The 19,047-nt window shown below is 41.5% G+C and overlaps 3 non-coding genes across 3 annotated transcripts; all 3 read left to right on the forward strand.

Moving 5' to 3' along the window:
- Positions 1–9,067: 9,067 nt before the first annotated feature.
- Positions 9,068–9,141, forward strand: trnan-guu (transfer RNA asparagine (anticodon GUU)). Its single transcript has one exon. It is a non-coding gene; the product is annotated as a tRNA-Asn (tRNA).
- Positions 9,142–12,434: 3,293 nt separating this feature from the next.
- Positions 12,435–12,508, forward strand: trnan-guu (transfer RNA asparagine (anticodon GUU)). The gene has a single exon. It is a non-coding gene; the product is annotated as a tRNA-Asn (tRNA).
- A 3,420-nt stretch (positions 12,509–15,928) lies between these two features.
- Positions 15,929–16,002, forward strand: trnan-guu (transfer RNA asparagine (anticodon GUU)). Its single transcript has one exon. It is a non-coding gene; the product is annotated as a tRNA-Asn (tRNA).
- The last annotated feature ends 3,045 nt before the right edge of the window (positions 16,003–19,047 follow it).

Here is a 19,047-nt window from a genome sequence, read left to right on the forward strand (position 1 = left end):
TTGGAGTACAATAAACATCCTCTCCACAGCATCCTGGCAGGACAGAGGAGCAGCTGCAGTGAGAGACTCATCTCACTGAGCTGCAGGACTGAGAGGTTCAGGAGGTCCTTTGTCCCCACAGCCATAAGGCTTTTTAACAGTGACTGCTGACATGTTCTTCTCAAATTTATTTAATTGATTATTATTATGATTGATTATTATTTATAATATAATTATGATCATCATTATTGTTGTTGTTGTTGTCTAATATACAATCATTGTAAATATTTATATTTTAATGAGCTACTTGACTAATTTGAATTTCCCTCATTGGGGATGAATAAAGTATTTTTCTATTCTATTCTATTCTATTCTATTCTAGCCACCTAAAAATCACTTTTATTTTGAGGCTTTTCTAAATGGGGAAAAAGAGAGCAAAGTGAGGAAAGGTGTGACAGATGAACCCCAGCAGTCTAATCCTATAGCAGCTTAACTATGGGATGTTTCAGGATTACCTGAGCCATCCCTAACTATAAGCTTTATCAAAAAGGAAAGTTTTAAGCCTAATCTTAAAAGTGGAAAGGGTGTCTGCTTCAGTTTGAATGTGGAAAAAGGTTTATTTTGGAAACATTTTAAAAACAGACATTATTCTGTCTTGGAAAACACTGCTAGTGGGAAACATTACACTGGTTGCTGAAAACTGGCAGAAGTGGACCTTCCAACGTGACAGTGACATGAAGTATTCAGCTGAAGTCGTCAAGTGATTAACAGAGAACAAAAATCAACATTCTGGAATCCGACTTCAATTCCATTCAGAATCTGTGGTTGGAATCACAGACCAGAAGAGAGACAGAACAGAGGCCTTCAAACCTGCAGATCATCACACAATGAGGTCCAATTTTCCAGTGGAGGCATGAAGAAAGCAGTCGTGAGTACCATAACATACAATGAATGCATTAAAACTGACCTGGACAATAATATTTTGAGATTTCACAGAAAAAAAGCTTAAAAATGTATAATCATAAAACTGAACAAGAGAGCAAAACAACACACAAGATGGTGGCTGAGAACGGAACGCCATTGCTCTTTTTTAGTCTTCCTGTTTTTTAGTCTTATCACTAAATTGTGATATCATCACTGATGACATCAAAATCTCTCTTCTGGTCTTCACTGATGATGACATCACAATTGATGTCACCACTGATGTTGTTTGACATCACAATTGATGTCACCACTGATGTTGTTTGACATCACAAATGTTATATAGGCCAGACATATTCACTCCTTTTTCACAGTTCGTCAGGAGTTTATCTGAAGAAACACGTCCAGTTTTCGAAGCAAATTTGAAAGTCTCAGCAAACGGTTTTCACATCGTCTAAAAAATCAACACTTAATTACTATCTTAAATAGTAATTTTGACAAACTCTTAAAAACAACAAGCAAAATGAGTCAAACCAAGATATCATCTGCTCCACTTCAGTGGTGTGACATGGTAGAGGACGATTTACCTGAGGATTTTTACACATATACCATTACTTTTGGCGATAATGAAAGTTATGAGGAACCCACCAACAGGTCAGAAAATGACCTGTTGGAAAAAGAACAATGCCAGGCCTCTGAGGACTCCACGTCTCCTCAAAAAGTAAATGACGAAGAGGAAAAAGAACCATCCCAGGTCTCTGCTGCGGCTTTGACTCCTCATTCCGAGGACGTCCAGCTGGTGCAGGATCATCCCCAGGCCTCCAAAGTACGTCGCGTCACGTGGAAGTTTCCAAATTCACAAACCGACAAACAAGCCCAGGCCTCCAACAAATATAACATTACATTTGGCAGTAATGAAAGTTATAAGGAACCCAGCAACAGGCGAGAAATTTTAACATCAAGCCTAGAAAATGACCCGTTTGAAAAAGAACAATCTCAGGCGTCCTACAAATATAACATTACTTTTGGCAGTAATGAAAGTTTGGAGGAACCCACCAACAGATCAGAAATGTTGGACGTGTTGGAAAAGGAACAATCCCAGGTCTCTGCTGCGGCTGTGACTCCTCATTCCGAGGACGTCCAGCTTGTGCAGGATCATCCCCAGGCCTCCAAAGTACGTTGCGTCACGTGGAAGTTTCCAATTTCACAAACTGAGGAGATTCCCTCTAATGCCTCTGCTGCCGACGAAGATTATGGATCAGAAAAATTACAGGAATCTTACCAACATAATAAGGACAAGATCAACTATTTATACCATCGGATGGATATTGTCAGGACTAAGCTGCTGAAAAAGAATTTCTTTCTAACACGAGAAAAAGACAGAAGAGTCGCAGCAGAGAATAGCTGCTCCATTTCTGAGGAAAAACTGAAGGACCTGGAAAACTGTTTGACGTCTGAGCGTCATCTCCGTGAAAAGTGTGAGCAGGAGCTCAAGGAATGCAATGACGTAATTGCAGAATTGATTGAAACACTGAAACCACCAGTATCTGAAAGTGAATATCAGTCAGTTGTAAAAGAGAGAGAGAGCTGTACATCCTCCCAGAACTCCATTTAGATCAGATACGTCTTCCACCAAAGAACATAATTGTAGAAGAGCTGGCTTCACAAGTGGAAGTATCGAATCCAGAAGTGGATGGAGTCAACAAAACAGAACCACAAGGGATCCCTGAGCAACCAAAAGAGAACGTTACATCAAAGAAGCGTCGGCGCAAGAACAAAAAGATGCCAGAAACCATTGTAAAGAACCAGCCTGAAGTCATGCAGGAACATCAGGACACGGAGGACATTTCATCACCTTTCGTTGTCCAGGAACCAGAGAAGATTTCTGAACCCGTGGAAGAAAAGGAAATAGAAAGGGCTTCTGAAGACTCACAGGAAGTGATTCCATCAGATTTGGCTCATCAGGCTGGAGTGCCACAACCAGACGTGGTCCCAGAGCTGGTGAGTGACATCGAAATGGAATTAGTCCCACAACCAAAAGATTTCTCAGAGCCACCAAAGGAGAAAGTTTCTTCTAAAAAGCGTCGGCGCAAAAACAAAAAGACGGTAGAGACCATTATAAAGAACGACCAGCCGGAAGTCATCCAGGAACCTCAAGACACGGAGGACATTTCATCACCGATCGTTGTCCAGGAACCACTTCCAAAGCAAAATCATGAAAGAACTTTCATTGTCATCGAAATGGAACCAGCCTCTAAACAGTCAGAGGACTCTCCAACATCAAACCCCTCACATGCCACAGAAGACTTGTCTCTTCAACTTGCAGCACCAGAACAAGCAGTGGACAAGTTTAACCCCTCAGAAGAAAGACCAGAGCTGCCTTCAATGTGGAGGCGCTTCAAAAAATATATGACGCCTAAACATCGCCGACAATACAAAGACAACAACATCAAGAGAGAAAGTAGCAGCAGCGTTTAGTTTCGCTCACAAGACTAGTCACCCAATGAAATCTCTATACATCCTGTTACAGTAACATCAATAAAAATACTTCAAATGTATCTATCTTTTGTACGGCTCTATCTTTTCATCCTGAACAACTGCACTGACTGAAAGTATCAGTGCATTGTTCTCACAACTGTTCAGAGCATTATTGTGTCATTCAAATAAGAATATGAATAAGATCCTACACAAATTATTATTACATTGATTGTGTTTAAATCAAATAAAACGTAAAAAAAAAATAATTACAAATTTGTTTGGATTCTTTTATCAAAATAAGAAACAATTAAAAGGTCATTTTCATCAAAAGTTATTCTTCCAAAGACAAATAAGGTATTTTTGATATTGTTGAGGGTTTGATTTCCCCTTTTATTGTACATATTTATGCACTGTGCTTATATAGAGTTGATACACTCCTTTTTGAAAGGAACAAGCATTGACCGCACAGTGTGAAGGGTTAGAACACTACATGCTTACAGGGGGAGTCAAAACAGGTCAAAATATATGAACCATGAATAGATTTTACTGGTGTTAAAAGATGAGTTTCCCTGTTTAGTGTCACGACAGCTGGAATGTACATCAGCATATGAATTAGTGTCTAACAGGAGGACTCCACTCTGGACGCAGCAGAGGACATCTTGAGAAAGTGGAGCCAAAGAGAGTAAAACCACCAAGCTGCTTAAAGCTGCTTGATCTGACTGCTCAGGTGTTTTTTGTGTGTTTGACCCATCAAACTCACCTCCATCCTCTTACACATGAGGAAACTCTGGTGCTCTGCTGCATTTCTCAATAGAAATTAAATATATGTATACATGTGATTTTGTTTAAAAAGTTAGATAACGTATGTGTGGAACACTTTAACTGCAGGAGTATTTGTGTCACGGTTCGGAGAGGTAGGACCCAGATGCAGTTCTTTCTAACGGAACAAGGTTTATTAACAAAAAAGGGGACAAGGAGCAAGAACAAAAAAACGCAGCTGAGCCGGATTATCAAAAACACTAAACTATTAAATAACAAAACCATGAGAAACAAAACAAGACTGAGATCGGCAAAACAAGACTTATCTGTGTCATGGAAGCATGAAGGGATAGTGAGGTAAGGATTCTGCCGTGACTGAAAGGAAACCAGAAGACTAAATACTGTGGAGGGAGTGATCAGTGAATGAGGTGCAGCTGTGAACAATTAACCAGGTGACTTGAGTGAACTGAGGTGGCAGGGGAAAAACAGGACTAGAACATAACTGAAACCATGATTAAACAAACTGACATAACATAAACTTCTATAGCAGACTGTGACAATTTGTTGGAATGAAACGATGCAAAAAGTTCAATAAACTTTTAGTAAATTGTTGCTCGTGTTCTTTAGCCTCATCAGAGCCATGTTTCCTCTTGCCTGGGGAAGGATTAAAGATCTTGGACTTTCTATATAAAGACAGTGGAACAAAGAGTAGATTTTATTCACCAATCTGACAACATCATTCACAACAAAAAGTACTCTTCAACAGAACAGAAAGATTCAGGAAACACTGATCAGCATCAACACCTGAACTCATTCAGCAGTGTGGTGAAAACAGGAAAATACTGAAACTTCTCTGTTTAAAGGAGAAACTTTCAGCTGTGCGGCAAGATTTCCCTGCAGGCTCCTGATTTTCTCTTTGTTCGCTCAGTCTGTTGTTTTCTGTCCTCACTTTAGTCAACACAGTCCGACAGTAAAAAGCTCATTCTCTCTCTTTATCTGGTGTTTACATCACTGTGTCGACAGCACAGTTACACATGTATGCTGTTAAGTCAAAGTTCACTTTTTTTTCTGTTTCACATGTTCTGCTTTGAACATAAAATCTGACATCATGGAGCTTTTATCATTAGCATCAAATATTTAAAAGAACGTTATTGGACATAAAAACACATTTCTCATTTTTAACAGACTTCAATGAATTCAAATTGTAAGAATATGTATGTCAGACAGGAATAACGGGATCACACTCCTCAGCCTCCCTGGTAAGGTCTATTCGGGGGTACTGGAGAGGAGGAACCACATTTTCACAGTTTTCTGTGTAAAGGTTTGTTATAAAAGAAGAGTCCACAAAGCCTGAGGAGCAGACCTGTGCTTCATCTTGACTTGAGGCATTTCAGGAGAAACTGTCTTGCAATTATAACCCCAGGGAGCCTCCCGCAGAATGAATCTGGTTTTAATTATTGTCAAAACTGGTAAACTTTCTTTCACTTTAGTCTCATGGCATACTAATAACCATTTGAATGATAGAGGATCAATGTAAATAACTAAAATGATTTAATTTAATATTACTCCTCCGCATTTGACCCATCCAGGTTGGGACCTGTTGAACACACACATGCACAGGGTCACACACTCATGGAGACAGATGCCATACACTGGAGCGGTGGGGCAGCCAATTACAGCGCCCGGGGAGCATGGGGGGTACGGAGCCTTCTTCAAGGGCCGTGGAGGTGGAGGTGGAGCTGGAAGTGGACTACCACCAGGGCCCAAAAAATACTGAGGTCATGAGTCAGAACTTCTAGTCGGGTTCAGGGGCCGGCTCCCCTGGAAGTTTTTTTAATTCCATTATTTAAATCTGTCCATTTTCAGAGTCTTAAAGAAACAATAACAACATCATAATGACCTTTAGGTTTATTTGTTTTGTTTGTTATCAGAGAACATCAGCCTCATCCTAAATGATTTAAAACTGGAGAATGAATTTCATCAGGTCATGGATTAGGAATAAAAAAAAATGAATTGTCCTGGGACAGAGGGATAATATACTGTAAACAAATGCTTCATATTTCCTTCAGTATTTAAAATAGATACCCAAGCCCTATTACACTATCATGTTGATGATAGTGCCTAATCTGTTCACTCTTCTTAAGGAAAACCAGCTTTTGAACATATTTCTATTATAATCTTACACAATACTTCAATTATCATGCATTAAACAGCTGACTTTTAAAACGTATACAGGTCTGGCATAGTCTCTTCCTTTTATAGTACCTGCTCTCCCTTTATCTCTGCTCCTCTTCTTGCTGCTTGGCCCAAAGATGAGCTTGGTTTGGCTCAGCCTTTTCCTCCCTATCCTGTTTTCCCTTTAGTGAAGAATGCAAAAAACTCGACTATCTCACTCACCTGCACCTTAATGCTTACATCAATAATTTTGTTAATATTGTAAATTTTTACACTTTTATTTTAATATCCTACACTTTTACTGAAGCATTTTTCTTATTTTATTGTTTTGTGTGGAATTACTGTGCCACGGTTTTTTTTTATTCAACATATTTCTATTTAAATTCTTATCCTTAATTCTTGGTAGCAGGTAAAAAGAAAATTTCACTGCACATTGTATTATGTATGATTATGTATGTGACAAATAAAACTCTTGAATCTATAAACACAGTCAAATACTAAACTGATAGAAATAAAAAACAAGACGCCATTTCATCATCATATTTTCAGATGTGTCAGAAATCTTAAAAAACCTTGGGCAGTGCGGAGCTTTTGAAATTTGAGGTAAAAATTAGGCTTTTTGAAGGACCATTATGGTGACTAATGAAGTAAGGGCAAGTTACCACAGAAAAGTATTTATTATTATTATTTTGAAAATTAACCGGATGTTTTATTTTGTTTCTGCATACGAGTTCCTATCCGGCACGACCTGCTCTGTGCAGTTTTCCTGCGTTGTGCTCCGGCATCTGGCAGAAATATATAACAGGTTCAGCATCCAACATTGGGAAATCAACACTGAATAAACTTTTAATTTTCAATCAGTCGCAAAATGAATGTTGACTCAACCGGTGGAAATTGATTGACGACCGGTACTGACTGAGTTAACCAAAATTAAACTTTGATTTGATGTGTCCTTCCTATCTGAGTAGTACGCTGGGCTGCAAAAAAAATATCTCCACATTAAAATGCATTTTTTTCTCACAGGCATCTACCACTTAAACTGCTCTCCACCTACATTCTTAGTTTAATGAGCTCCTCTTCCAGTGACTGAAGTCCGACATGTGTGTGGTAGTTACCATATAGACCATATGATGTTGATGACGCGCAGCACATATGCCCAAACTGGGCCACTGTTCTATTAAACAGTCATGCTACTCTTGGCTATTCAAATATAAAATCACCACAATTTAAGCAAAACATTTTTTTTTTAAATACCGAGGACACGACCTTGGTGTCCTCTATGGTAGTTACGGCCTTGCTTTGATCATCTTCTGTGTTTGCTTAGATAATGCAGATTATTGCTATCACATGTGAAAGAGTGTCTGCTCCTCTCTTTCCCTCTCTGTCTCCTCAGCAGCAACATTTGAAGTGAATGTGCCACAGAGCTCCTATCAGGCAGAGGAGGAGCACAACATCACTCTGGAGTGGATGTTCACATCCAAAGCTGACAGCTCCTGGAGCTCCCTGTATATCATCTGGAACCTGATAACTGATCACAGAGTCTTATTCCTGTATCATGTTCATGGAGGTGTTGAGGTGTCAGAGTCTCAGGATGAACAGTTTGCAGGACGAGTCCAGAGTGACAAAGACGCCCTCAGAGAAGGACGAATCAGACTTCATGTGTCCAGGCTCAGGACTGAGGACTCTGGTCTGTATGTGTGTGAAGTGAAGACTGATTGTGTCTTCAGCTTTGGAAGATGTCGACTCAGCGTCACTGGTGAGTTCACATCGTGGATTTAATCTCCTTAAGATTTTTACTGCTGGTTCTTGTTCATTTGGAGCTTTTTCCTGCTGAGGGTTAACATGAGATTTAAAGCTCAGATGTTCCAGTAGTTAGCCATGAAGAACCACTACAGAACTAACACAGTTTATCCAGCTCAGAGTTTAAAGTAGCTGAGAACCAACTGTCTCTGTTTGTGTTGTTTTGTTGTTCATATAGACTCATACATATGAACAGTATCCACAACATTTTATTCTGTCAGCTGTCAACACAAAATCCAAAACTCAAAGCAAATGAAGAGAAAACAGACAAAATGCGGCAGAACAACAGTTTCTCTGACAGCAGATGAAGAATTACTAACAGCTACTAATGATGAGGGAAATGTTTTCTATTTCCATAAATCACCTTCATGTTTTGTCCTTTACAGCAGCTGCTGATCACTCCCAACCTCAGAGACCGACTGAGAGTCCACAGCCAGACATTTCAGGAGGGACCGGACTCTACGCTGCAATGGAAGTGATAGGAGTAGTAGTACATGCAGTAGCTCTGCTGGTTATACTCCCTTGTCTTTATTTAACATAATCCAATAACAGGAGGGCAAACTTCAGTAGTTATTTAACAGAACCCTGAAGCTCCATGAGGCTGCTTTTCCTGCACATCCAGACTGACCTCTGACCTTTTCAACTCTCAGACTGTCTTCATGTACTGAGACAAACAAACTGGATGAAAGATAGAGAGGACCAACATCTGAATAGAGACTAAGAGGACTCTGTAAAGTATTCTGAAAATATAATCACAGAAGAAGAGAAAAAGGCACCATTATCAGTGCCTGAGAGGCTGTGGCAGGAAAAACTCCAGCAGCTTAATAGTCAGTCCAGTAGATGGCAGTAATGCTCCTCACACAGCTGGAAGGCATGAACGGAAATGGTCTCTGTGGTGATAACAATTCGGTGATATGTTTTCATATTATGCATTGTTGATTAAGTTGCTGACAGAGTCTCTGTGGCGCAATCGGCCAGCGCGTTCGGCTGTTAACCGAAAGGTTGGTGGTTCGAGCCCACCCAGGGACGAGTGTGTTTACCAACAGATAGTTGGTAACTCAGACATACTGCTGCCATGTCTTCAGAACATTGTCTGCGTATATATCTCTTTCTACGGGCTCCGGCCCCGTCCTTTACAACCGAGTAGGAAGCTTTTTCTATCGACTGCTAAGCAACCAGTTGTATGTTTGGTAGCAAATCCAAAGCCGCCGGGTTAACGTGTCCCACTGTACCCACAACCGATCAGCCTCTGTGGTTAGAGTGGGTCCTCCAATAACTTCCATTCCTACTCTCGCCGCTCCGTACCCCCCATGCTCCCCGGGCGCTGTAATTGGCTGCCCCACCGCTCCAGTGTATGGCATCTGTCTCCATGAGTGTGTCACCCCGTGCATGTGTGTGTTCAACAGGTGCCAACCTGGATGAGTCAGATGCGGAGAGTCATTTCGTGTGACTACATGACAATAAAGTAATCTTAATAAAGTCATCTTAGGTACTTACATCGATTCTTTACCATTCAAATGGTTATTAGTATGCCATGAGAGACTAAGAGGAAAAAAGTTTTGCTTTTTTGATATTTTAATGATGTATTGTTATAATACCGAATTCATTTTCATGTGGATTTCTTTTAAAAAATCTTCTTATTTCATAAACATTAAAATAGATGAAGACATCTGAATGATCTGGCTATTTTACATGAGGGAGGAAATCAGCACATTTCTGTCTGACCTATACTATCACAATTTCTCACTGTCAACTCTTCAAACTACCAAACAGGGTTAGTTAAACATGGCACCAAAATAAACACATATTTACTGGAATATCCTTACTGGTACTCCCCACAATAAACATTTGAACAAGAATTTAAACTTAGCAGAACACCCAACAATGTTTGAATACTCAAATTTACGGCATCACACACAGCTCCAAATCACAGCGTATCATGAATGGTACAACAGGAAACAGTTTTTGGCCTTTGAAACACACAGAAACATTTTATGCTCGATGCACTTGACAGATGTTTTTCCTTTGCATCCCTCTCTTCTGCACCGTGATGAATGAGCAGCCTCCTCCATCTTTGGCACATGGACCGCCCTGTATTTTTGGACATTGGCATTGGGCTGAGGTTCAACAGGCCTCTTCTTCTTTGTTGGAATGTACTCTTCATCAGTACTCATCTCTTCATCGTCACTGGCCACATTGTCAGCCTTGTGATCTCCCTGTGCCTGAGCAATCATCTCCTCAGCCAGCAGCAGCTTGAAGTCGAAATACTGCAGCCTCTCTTTCTTTGGTTTTCCAGAGACTTGGTGGTCTGACCTGTACTCGATCCAGCTGCCAGGTCAACAAAATGCAGGACTGTACGGATCCATTTTCTTGTGCGGCATGACATAGGATAGAAGCTGATCATGCGGTCGCACAAATCGTAGCCGCCCATGTTTTTGTTGTATTCAGCTACAACAGCTGGTCGAGGCACAGTAACATGGAGCTTCTCTTTTGCTGACCATCTCATGCAACTGTCCTGGGGCTCTATCCCACGGACAGTGGAGGCCATCAAGACTGCCTTGTTATCCTGCCACTTTCTCACGGCAACCTCAGATGGTTTTTTAACAACCATTTCAGATTTACCTCTTCCTTGTTTTTTGTTGTTTCGTTTGGTGTCATCTGACATCTTTGATTTGCATGGTGCAGAGATTCAATTCTTCATAATGGTCCCCGTACCCAGGAGACCATTTGTTTTCAAGCTATCCTGTAGCTTGATGGAGGTGAAATACCTGTGAAAATACAGGTGTGTTCCTGTTGAAAGAGACTGTGCCAACCTGGAGACTGCATTCCCTCTGATTCCAAGTTGTTGGTCAACAGTGAACGTATTCTTGCCTTTGTACACTTCGAACTCCAGTACCAGACCATTGGGACTGGCAAGGAGAAATACTTTCAGTCCTGTGGGGTTTGGTTTTCCGGGCAAAAACTGTCGTACAGGACACCGGCCTGTGAATGGAATTATCTGCTCATCTACAAATGCCTTCCCTGGCCTAGGCAGATTAAACAGACACTCTGTTTAAGAGAGGTCTCACCTTCCAGAGGGGATCACGCTTCTTCTCCTCATCAGAGACATCAAGATCATTTGTGACTTTGATGGACTGCCTGATCTTGAAGAATCTGTCTCGACTCATTGCATCAGCTATAACTGGGACCCTTGTCTTTGCCGCCCAGTACATCCGGATCCTAGGGTATCCGAGGCATGCCATGTACATAGACATGCCAAAGAAGGTTTTCAGCTCCTCTGGTGTGGTTTTTAGACTTCCTCCAGTGATCAACATCTCCCGATTGTTTGTTCGTTCTGACATTTCCTTAAAAACTTTGTCATCGATGTGCTGTTGGAAGTAGTCAGAGGGCTTCCAGTTCTGATGGATGTGTCCAGTGTTGTCATTAGAATTACTGTCTTCCACAATAGGGTTGAAACTTAAGTGATAAAGAAAGGAGAGGTATAAGTTCAATGCTCTTTCAGCAGATGTATTATTGAATATTTAAATCAATATGGTCAGTAGTTTGCCATATCAAGTTTTTAACTGATTGTGCACTGTGCCTGTGTGTGTGTTAGAACAAGAGTGTGAACTAAAACTGCTCTCATTTCCATTGCTACACACTGTAATAAACTTCAAAACACGAGCTTACACATTGCTACTGATCCATAACACACGATGGGTTTTTTCGGGCTCAGGCTCAGGCTCCTCAACAGCTGCAGTATCCTCCTCTGAACTTTCATCTTCCTCCTCTCTCTGGGCCTCATCCATCTCATCAAATCTGAATCTCCCTCCACAACTCATAACAAAATCTTCTCTGCCTCACTTAGCCCGCTGCTCCCTGATGTATTAAAAATGGGGGTTAGTAAGTCCTGATGTCCACTACAAAGGACATTACATAGAAGTTATGTTTTGAAAGGGTTAAAAATACTGTCTTTATAAAAATGTTACTAAATTGAAGTAAAGACTTTGATATTAAAGAAAAAATAGATTTTTAACAATAGAAACATGATATCTGCAAAACATTGTCGACTAACCTCTCTTGGTTCTGTAAAACATGGACGTTGAAATTCCCGCCATTTTCAAAAGACAGTGCATGTGATATGTTGGCCACATCCCCACAACTGGGGCAGCAAAACAGAGCCCAGGATGTCCTCTGAGAGGGACAGTAGGACTCAGATAGATTTTATAAGTTATGCCTGACTTAGAGGTCTCAGACTCATGTCCTGCACAGAGGACAAAAATGAATTGCCGGGTCTCGGGAGGATAATGATTTTCAGACACAATTATTACACTGACCATTGAGTCTCTGTGGCGCAATCGGCCAGCGCGTTCGGCTGTTAACCGAAAGGTTGGTGGTTCGAGCCCACCCAGGGACGAGTGTGTTTGCCAACAGATCGTTGGTAACTCAGACATACTGCTGCCATGTCTTCAGAACACGGTCTGCGTATATATCTCTTTCTACGGGCTCCGGCCCCGTCCTTTACAATCGAGTAGGACATTTTTTCTATCGACTGCTAAGCAACCAGTTGTATGTTTGGTAGCAAATCCAAAAACGCCGGGGTAACGTGTCCCACTGTACCCACAACCTATCAGGCTCTGTGGTTAGAGTGGGTCCTCCAATAACTTCCATTCCTACTCTCGCCGCTCCGTACCCCCCATGCTCCCCGGGCGCTGTAATTGGCTGCTCCACCGCTCCAGTGTATGGCATCTGTCTCCATGAGTGTGTCACCCCGTGCATGTGTGTGTTCAACAGGTGCCAACCTGGATGAGTCAGATGCGGAGAGTCATTTCGTGTGACTACATGACAATAAAGTAATCTTAATAAAGTCATCTTAGTTACTTACATTGATTCTTTACCATTCAAATGGTTATTAGTATGCCATGAGAGACTAAGAGGAAAAAAGTTTTTACTTTTTTGATATTTTAATGATAATTTAAGTATTGCGGTTGAAAGAAACATACTGCAACAATTTTTTTTCAAAAGCATTGTTTATTTATTTTTTCTGGACTGTCCCTTGTGGTGGACATCGGGTCTTGTTTGATATAAAATGTAATAATGTAATGTTATAATACCGAATTCATTTTCATGTGGATTTCTTTTAAAAAATCTTCTTATTTCATAAACATTAAAATAGATGAAGACATCTGAATGATCTGGCTATTTTACATGAGGGAGGAAATCAGCACATTTCTGTCTGACCTATACTATCGCAATTTCTCACTGTCAACTCTTCAAACTACCAAACAGGGTTAGTTAAACATGGCACCAAAATAAACACATATTTACTGGAATATCCTTACTGGTACTCCCCACAATAAACATTTGAACAAGAATTTAAACTTAGCAGAACACCCAACAGTGTTTGAATACTCAAATTTACGGCATCACACACAGCTCCAAATCACAGCGTATCATGAATGGTGCAACAGGAAACACTTTTTGGCCTTTGAAACACACAGAAACATGTTATGCTCGATGCACTTGACAGATGTTTTCCCTTTGCATCCCTCTCTTCTGCACCGTGATGAATGAGCAGCCTCCTCCATCTTTGGCAAATGGACTGCCCCGTATTTTTGGACATTGGCATTGGGCTGAGGTTCAACAGGCCTCCTCTTCTTTGTTGGAATGTACTCTTCATCAGTACTCATCTCTTCATCGTCACTGGCCACATTGTCAGCCTTGTGATCTCCCTGTGCCTGAGAAATCATCTCCTCAGCCAGCAGCAGCTTGAAGTCGAAATACTGCAGCCTCTCTTTCTCTGGTTTTCCAGAGACTTGGTGGTCTGACCTGTACTCGATTCAGCTGCCAGGTCAACAAAATGCAGGACTGTATGGATCCATTTCTTGTGCGGCTTGACATAGGATAGAAGCTGATCATGCGGTCGCACAAATCGAAGCCGCCCATGTTTTTGTTGTATTCAGCTATAACAGCTGGTCGAGGCACAGTAACATGGAGCTTCTCTTTTGCTGACCATCTCATGCAACTGTCCTGGGGCTCTATCCCACGGACAGTGGAGGCCATCAAGACTGCCTTGTTATCCTGCCACTTTGTCACGGCAACCTCAGATGGTTTTTTAACAACCATTTCAGATTTACCTCTTCCTTGTTTTTTGTTTTTTTGTTTAGTGTCATCTGACATCTTTGATTTGCATGGTGCAGAGATTCAATTCTTCATAATGGTCCCCGTACCCAGGAGACCATTTGTTTTCAAGCTATCCTGTAGCTTGATGGAGGTGAAATACCTGTCAAAATACAGGTGTGTTCCTGTTGAAAGAGACTGTGCCAACCTGGAGATTGCATTCCCTCTGATTCCAAGATGTTGGTCAACAGTGAACGTATTCTTGCCTTTGTACAATTCAAACTCCAGTACCAGACCATTGGCACTGGCAAGGAGAAATACTTTCAGTCCTGTGGGGTTTGGTTTTCCGGGCACAAACTGTCGTACAGGACACCGGCTTGTGAATGGAATTATCTGCTCATCTACAAATGCCTTCCCTGGCCTAGGCAGATTAAACAGACGCTCTGTTTAAGAGAGGTCTCACCTTCCAGAGGGGATCACGCTTCTTCTCCTCATCAGAGACATCAAGATCATTTGTGACTTTGATGGACTGCCTGATCTTGAAGAATCTGTCTCGACTCATTGCATCAGCTATAACTGGGACCCTTGTCTTTGCCGCCCAGTACATCCGGATCCTAGGGTATCCGAGGCATGCCATGTACATAGACATGCCAAAGAAGGTTTTCAGCTCCTCTGGTGTGGTTTTTAGACTTCCTCTAGTGATCAACATCTCCCGATTGTTTGTTCGTTCTGACATTTCTTTAAAAACTTGGTCATCGATGTGCTGTTGGAAGTAGTCAGAGGGCTTCCAGTTCCGATGGATGTGTCCAGTGTTGTCATTAGAATTACTGTCTTCCACAATAGGGTTGAAACTTAAGTGATAAAGAAAGGAGAGGTATAAGTTCAATGCTCTTTGAGCAGATGTATTATTGAATATTTAAATCAATATGGTCAGTAGTTTGCCATATCAAGTTTTTAACTGATTGTGCACTGTGCCTGTGTGTGTGTTAGAACAACAGTGTGAACTAAAACTGCTCTCATTTCCATTGCTAAACACTGTAAGAAACTTCAGAACACGAGCTTACACATTGCTACTGATCCATAACACACGATGGGTGTTTTCGGGCTCAGGCTCAGGCTCCTCAACAGCTGCAGTATCCTCCTCTGAACTTTCATCTTCCTCCTCTCTCTGGGCCTCATCCATCTCATCAAATCTGAATCTCCCTCCACAACTCATAGCAAAATCCTCTCTGCCTCACTTAGCCCTCTGCTCCCTGATGTATTAAAAATGGGGGTTAGTAAGTCCTGATGTCCACTACAAAGGACATTACATAGAAGTTATGTTTTGAAAGGGTTAAAAATACTGTCTTTATAAAAATGTTACTAAATTGAAGTAAAGACTTTGATATTAAAGAAAAAATAGATTTTTAACAATAGAAACATGATATCTGCAAAACATTGTCGACTAACCTCTCTTGTTTCTGTAAAACATGGACGTTGAAATTCCCGCCATTTTCAAAAGACAGTGCATGTGATATGTTGGCCACATCCCCACAACTGGGGCAGCAAAACAGAGCCCAGGATGTCCTCTGAGAGGGACAGTAGGACTCAGATAGATTTTATAAGTTATGCCTGACTTAGAGGTCTCAGACTCATGTCCTGCACAGAGGACAAAAATGAATTGCCGGGTCTCGGGAGGATAATGATTTTCAGACACAATTATTACACTGACCATTGAGTCTCTGTGGCGCAATCGGCCAGCGCGTTCGGCTGTTAACCGAAAGGTTGGTGGTTCGAGCCCACCCAGGGACGAGTGTGTTTGCCAACAGATCGTTGGTAACTCAGACATACTGCTGCCATGTCTTCAGAACACGGTCTGCGTATATATCTCTTTCTACGGGCTCCGGCCCCGTCCTTTACAACCGAGTAGGACATTTTTTCTATCGACTGCTAAGCAACCAGTTGTATGTTTGGTAGCAAATCCAAAAACGCCGGGGTAACGTGTCCCACTGTACCCACAACCTATCAGGCTCTGTGGTTAGAGTGGGTCCTCCAATAACTTCCATTCCTACTCTCGCCGCTCCGTACCCCCCATGCTCCCCGGGCGCTGTAATTGGCTGCTCCACCGCTCCAGTGTATGGCATCTGTCTCCATGAGTGTGTCACCCCGTGCATGTGTGTGTTCAACAGGTGCCAACCTGGATGAGTCAGATGCGGAGAGTCATTTCGTGTGACTACATGACAATAAAGTAATCTTAATAAAGTCATCTTAGTTACTTACATTGATTCTTTACCATTCAAATGGTTATTAGTATGCCATGAGAGACTAAGAGGAAAAAAGTTTTTACTTTTTTGATATTTTAATGATAATTTAAGTATTGCGGTTGAAAGAAACATACTGCAACAATTTTTTTTCAAAAGCATTGTTTATTTATTTTTTCTGGACTGTCCCTTGTGGTGAACATCGGGTCTTGTTTGATATAAAATGTAATAATGTAATGTTATAATACCGAATTCATTTTCATGTGGATTTCTTTTAAAAAATCTTCTTATTTCATAAACATTAAAATAGATGAAGACATCTGAATGATCTGGCTATTTTACATGAGGGAGGAAATCAGCACATTTCTGTCTGACCTATACTATCGCAATTTCTCACTGTCAACTCTTCAAACTACCAAACAGGGTTAGTTAAACATGGCACCAAAATAAACACATATTTACTGGAATATCCTTACTGGTACTCCCCACAATAAACATTTGAACAAGAATTTAAACTTAGCAGAACACCCAACAGTGTTTGAATACTCAAATTTACGGCATCACACACAGCTCCAAATCACAGCGTATCATGAATGGTGCAACAGGAAACACTTTTTGGCCTTTGAAACACACAGAAACATGTTATGCTCGATGCACTTGACAGATGTTTTCCCTTTGCATCCCTCTCTTCTGCACCGTGATGAATGAGCAGCCTCCTCCATCTTTGGCAAATGGACTGCCCCGTATTTTTGGACATTGGCATTGGGCTGAGGTTCAACAGGCCTCCTCTTCTTTGTTGGAATGTACTCTTCATCAGTACTCATCTCTTCATCGTCACTGGCCACATTGTCAGCCTTGTGATCTCCCTGTGCCTGAGAAATCATCTCCTCAGCCAGCAGCAGCTTGAAGTCGAAATACTGCAGCCTCTCTTTCTCTGGTTTTCCAGAGACTTGGTGGTCTGACCTGTACTCGATTCAGCTGCCAGGTCAACAAAATGCAGGACTGTATGGATCCATTTCTTGTGCGGCTTGACATAGGATCGAAGCTGATCATGCGGTCGCACAAATCGAAGCCGCCCATGTTTTTGTTGTATTCAGCTATAACAGCTGGTCGAGGCACAGTAACATGGAGCTTCTCTTTTGCTGACCATCTCATGCAACTGTCCTGGGGCTCTATCCCACGGACAGTGGAGGCCATCAAGACTGCCTTGTTATCCTGCCACTTTGTCACGGCAACCTCAGATGGTTTTTTAACAACCATTTCAGATTTACCTCTTCCTTGTTTTTTGTTTTTTTGTTTAGTGTCATCTGACATCTTTGATTTGCATGGTGCAGAGATTCAATTCTTCATAATGGTCCCCGTACCCAGGAGACCATTTGTTTTCAAGCTATCCTGTAGCTTGATGGAGGTGAAATACCTGTCAAAATACAGGTGTGTTCCTGTTGAAAGAGACTGTGCCAACCTGGAGATTGCATTCCCTCTGATTCCAAGATGTTGGTCAACAGTGAACGTATTCTTGCCTTTGTACAATTCAAACTCCAGTACCAGACCATTGGCACTGGCAAGGAGAAATACTTTCAGTCCTGTGGGGTTTGGTTTTCCGGGCACAAACTGTCGTACAGGACACCGGCTTGTGAATGGAATTATCTGCTCATCTACAAATGCCTTCCCTGGCCTAGGCAGATTAAACAGACGCTCTGTTTAAGAGAGGTCTCACCTTCCAGAGGGGATCACGCTTCTTCTCCTCATCAGAGACATCAAGATCATTTGTGACTTTGATGGACTGCCTGATCTTGAAGAATCTGTCTCGACTCATTGCATCAGCTATAACTGGGACCCTTGTCTTTGCCGCCCAGTACATCCGGATCCTAGGGTATCCGAGGCATGCCATGTACATAGACATGCCAAAGAAGGTTTTCAGCTCCTCTGGTGTGGTTTTTAGACTTCCTCTAGTGATCAACATCTCCCGATTGTTTGTTCGTTCTGACATTTCTTTAAAAACTTGGTCATCGATGTGCTGTTGGAAGTAGTCAGAGGGCTTCCAGTTCCGATGGATGTGTCCAGTGTTGTCATTAGAATTACTGTCTTCCACAATAGGGTTGAAACTTAAGTGATAAAGAAAGGAGAGGTATAAGTTCAATGCTCTTTGAGCAGATGTATTATTGAATATTTAAATCAATATGGTCAGTAGTTTGCCATATCAAGTTTTTAACTGATTGTGCACTGTGCCTGTGTGTGTGTTAGAACAACAGTGTGAACTAAAACTGCTCTCATTTCCATTGCTAAACACTGTAAGAAACTTCAGAACACGAGCTTACACATTGCTACTGATCCATAACACACGATGGGTGTTTTCGGGCTCAGGCTCAGGCTCCTCAACAGCTGCAGTATCCTCCTCTGAACTTTCATCTTCCTCCTCTCTCTGGGCCTCATCCATCTCATCAAATCTGAATCTCCCTCCACAACTCATAGCAAAATCCTCTCTGCCTCACTTAGCCCTCTGCTCCCTGATGTATTAAAAATGGGGGTTAGTAAGTCCTGATGTCCACTACAAAGGACATTACATAGAAGTTATGTTTTGAAAGGGTTAAAAATA

This window comes from Leuresthes tenuis, unplaced genomic scaffold, assembly GCF_036924035.1.
Source record: "Leuresthes tenuis unplaced genomic scaffold, fLeuTen1.0.hap1 SCAF_17, whole genome shotgun sequence".
NCBI lineage: Eukaryota > Metazoa > Chordata > Actinopteri > Atheriniformes > Atherinopsidae > Leuresthes > Leuresthes tenuis.